Consider the following 4,617-nt stretch of genomic DNA (forward strand, 5'->3'; position numbering starts at 1 on the left):
TCCTACTTTTTATGTTCTATGATATTTTTTGATCAGATGCGTAGTTCTCGAGATATATCAAGATATTTAAAAGTTCCGAAGCCGCACCAACATAATAGAGATACAGAAACACCGTGGCCCCTTTCTTTGAGATAACTCTGCACTATTGCGAGCTGTAAATGCCACTTCCAGCTTAGCTGTGCAGAAGAAGAACAACAAGAAGAAGAAATATCTCGAAATATGTCCGTCAGGCCCCTGCCCTTGAGATATATCTGCAAATATCTCGGAAGCGAAGCGAGCTATGGCAAAATGTTAAGAGACCTTTTTTGTAGAGAATTAAGTTTCCTACATTTTATGTTCTATGATATTTTTTGATCAGATGCGTAGTTCTCGAGATATATCAAGATATTTAAAAGTTCCGAAGCCGCACCAACATAATAGAGATACAGAAACACCGTGGCTCCTTTCTTTGAGATAACTCTGCACTATTGCGAACTGGAAATGCCACTTCCAGTTTAGCTGTGCAGAAGAAGAACAACAAGAAGAAGAAATATCTCGAAATATGTCCGTCAGGCCCCTGCCCTTGAGATATATCTGCAAATATCTCGGAAACGAAGCGAGCTATGGCAAAATGTTAAGAGACCTTTTTTGTAGAGAATTAAGTTTCCTACTTTTTATGTTCTATGATATTTTTTGATCAGATGCGTAGTTCTCGAGATATATCAAGATATTTAAAAGTTCCGAAGCCGCACCAACATAATAGAGATACAGAAACACCGTGGCCCCTTTCTTTGAGATAACTCTGCACTATTGCGAGCTGTAAATGCCACTTCCAGCTTAGCTGTGCAGAAGAAGAACAACAAGAAGAAGAAATATCTCGATATATGTCCGTCAGGCCCCTGCCCTTGAGATATATCTGCAAATATCTCGGAAACGAAGCGAGCTATGGCAAAATGTTAAGAGACCTTTTTTGTAGAGAATTAAGTTTCCCACTTTTTATGTTCTATGATATTTTTCGATCAGAGGCGTAGTTCTCGAGATATATCAAGATATTTAAAAGTTCCGAAGCCGCACCAACATAATAGAGATACAGAAACACCGTTGCCCCTTTCTTTGAGATAACTCTGCACGATTGCGAGCTGGAAATGCCACTTCCAGTTTAGCTGTGCAGAAGAAGAACAACAAGAAGAAGAAATATCTCGAAATATGTCCGTCAGGCCGCTTCCCTTGAGATAAATCTGCAAATATCTCGGAAACGAAGCGAGCTATGGCAAAATGTTAAGAGACCTTTTTTGTAGAGAATTAAGTTTCCTACTTTTTATGTTCTATGATATTTTTCGATCAGAGGCGTAGTTCTCGAGATATATCAAGATATTTAAAAGTTCCGAAGCCGCACCAACATAATAGAGATACAGAAACACCGTGGCCCCTTTCTTTGAGATAACTCTGCACGATTGCGAGCTGGAAATGCCACTTCCAGTTTAGCTGTGCAGAAGAAGAACAACAAGAAGAAGAAATATCTCGAAATATGTCCGTCAGGCCAGTTCCTTTGAGCTGAATCTGCAAATATCTCGGAAACGAAGCGAGCTATGGCAAAATGTTAAGAGACGTTTTTTGTAGAGAATTATGTTTCCTACAATTTATGTTCTATGATATTTTTTGATCAGAAGCGTAGTTTTCGAGATATATCGAGATATTTAAAAGTTCCGAAGCCGCACCAACATAATAGAGATACAGAAACACCGTGGCCCCTTTCTTTGAGATAACTCTGCACTAGTGCGAGCCGCAAATGCCACTTCCAGCTTAGCTGTGCAGAAGAAGAACAACAAGAAGAAGAAATATCTCGAAATATGTCCGTCAGGCGCCTTCCCTTGAGATAAGTCTGCAAATATCTCGGAAACGAAGCGAGCTATGGCGAAATGTTAAGAGACCTTTTTTGTAGAAAATTAGGATTCCTACTTTTTATGTTCTATGATATTTTTTGATCAGATGCGTAGTTCTCGAGATATATCAAGATATTTAAAAGTTCCGAAGCCGCACCAACATAATAGAGATACAGAAACACCGTTGCCCCTTTCTTTGAGATAACTCTGAACGATTGCGAGCTGGAAATGCCACTTCCAGTTTAGCTGTGCAGAAGAAGAACAACAAGAAGAAGAAATATCTCGAAATATGTCCGTCAGGCCCCTTCCCTTGAGATATATCTGCAAATATCTCGGAAACGAAGCGAGCTATGGCAAAATGTTAAGAGACCTTTTTTGTAGAGAATTATGTTTCCTACAATTTATCTTCTATGATATTTTTTGATCAGAAGCGTAGTTTTCGAGATAGATCGAGATATTTAAAAGTTCCGAAGCCGCACCAACATAATAGGGATACAGAAACACCGTGGCCCCTTTCTTTGAGATAACTCTGCACTAGTGCGAGCCGCAAATGCCACTTCCAGCTTAGCTGTGCAGAAGAAGAACAACAAGAAGAAGAAATATCTCGAAATATGTCGGTCAGGCGCCTTCCCTTGAGATAAGTCTGCAAATATCTCGGAAACGAAGCGAGCTATGGCAAAATGTTAAGAGACCTTTTTTGTAGAAAATTAGGTTTCCTACTTTTTATGTTCTATGATATTTTTTGATCAGATGCGTAGTTCTCGAGATATATCAAGATATTTAAAAGTTCCGAAGCCGCACCAACATAATAGAGATACAGAAACACCGTGGCCCCTTTCTTTGAGATAACTCTGCACTATTGCGAGCTGTAAATGCCACTTCCAGCTTAGCTGTGCAGAAGAAGAACAACAAGAAGAAGAAATATCTCGAAATATGTCCGTCAGGCCCCTTCCCTTGAGATATATCTGCAAATATCTCGGAAACGAAGCGAGCTACGGCAAAATGTTAAGAGACCTTTTTTGTAGAGAATTAAGTTTCCTACATTTTATGTTCTATGATATTTTTTGATCAGATGCGTAGTTCTCGAGATATATTAAGATATTTAAAAGTTCCGAAGCCGCACCAACATAATAGAGATACAGAAACACCGTGGCCCCTTTCTTTGAGATAACTCTGCACTATTGCGAGCTGCAAATGCCACTTCCAGCTTAGCTGTGCAGAAGAAGAACAACAAGAAGAAGAAGTATCTCGAAATATGTCCGTCAGGCCCCTTCCCTTGAGATAAATCTGCAAATATCTCGGAAACGAAGCGAGCTATGGCAAAATGTTAAGAGACCTTTTTTGTAGAGAATTAAGTTTCCTACTTTTTATGTTCTATGATATTTTTTGATCAGATGCGTAGTTCTCGAGATATATCAAGATATTTAAAAGTTCCGAAGCCGCACCAACATAATAGAGATACAGAAACACCGTGGCCCCTTTCTTTGAGATAACTCTGCACTATTGCGAGCTGTAAATGCCACTTCCAGCTTAGCTGTGCAGAAGAAGAACAACAAGAAGAAGAAATATCTCGAAATATGTCCGTCAGGCCCCTGCCCTTGAGATATATCTGCAAATATCTCGGAAGCGAAGCGAGCTATGGCAAAATGTTAAGAGACCTTTTTTGTAGAGAATTAAGTTTCCTACATTTTATGTTCTATGATATTTTTTGATCAGATGCGTAGTTCTCGAGATATATCAAGATATTTAAAAGTTCCGAAGCCGCACCAACATAATAGAGATACAGAAACACCGTGGCTCCTTTCTTTGAGATAACTCTGCACTATTGCGAACTGGAAATGCCACTTCCAGTTTAGCTGTGCAGAAGAAGAACAACAAGAAGAAGAAATATCTCGAAATATGTCCGTCAGGCCCCTGCCCTTGAGATATATCTGCAAATATCTCGGAAACGAAGCGAGCTATGGCAAAATGTTAAGAGACCTTTTTTGTAGAGAATTAAGTTTCCTACTTTTTATGTTCTATGATATTTTTTGATCAGATGCGTAGTTCTCGAGATATATCAAGATATTTAAAAGTTCCGAAGCCGCACCAACATAATAGAGATACAGAAACACCGTGGCCCCTTTCTTTGAGATAACTCTGCACTATTGCGAGCTGTAAATGCCACTTCCAGCTTAGCTGTGCAGAAGAAGAACAACAAGAAGAAGAAATATCTCGATATATGTCCGTCAGGCCCCTGCCCTTGAGATATATCTGCAAATATCTCGGAAACGAAGCGAGCTATGGCAAAATGTTAAGAGACCTTTTTTGTAGAGAATTAAGTTTCCCACTTTTTATGTTCTATGATATTTTTCGATCAGAGGCGTAGTTCTCGAGATATATCAAGATATTTAAAAGTTCCGAAGCCGCACCAACATAATAGAGATACAGAAACACCGTTGCCCCTTTCTTTGAGATAACTCTGCACGATTGCGAGCTGGAAATGCCACTTCCAGTTTAGCTGTGCAGAAGAAGAACAACAAGAAGAAGAAATATCTCGAAATATGTCCGTCAGGCCGCTTCCCTTGAGATAAATCTGCAAATATCTCGGAAACGAAGCGAGCTATGGCAAAATGTTAAGAGACCTTTTTTGTAGAGAATTAAGTTTCCTACTTTTTATGTTCTATGATATTTTTCGATCAGAGGCGTAGTTCTCGAGATATATCAAGATATTTAAAAGTTCCGAAGCCGCACCAACATAATAGAGATACAGAAA

Source organism: Osmia lignaria, unplaced genomic scaffold (assembly GCF_051020975.1).
Source record: "Osmia lignaria lignaria isolate PbOS001 unplaced genomic scaffold, iyOsmLign1 scaffold0005, whole genome shotgun sequence".
NCBI lineage: Eukaryota > Metazoa > Arthropoda > Insecta > Hymenoptera > Megachilidae > Osmia > Osmia lignaria.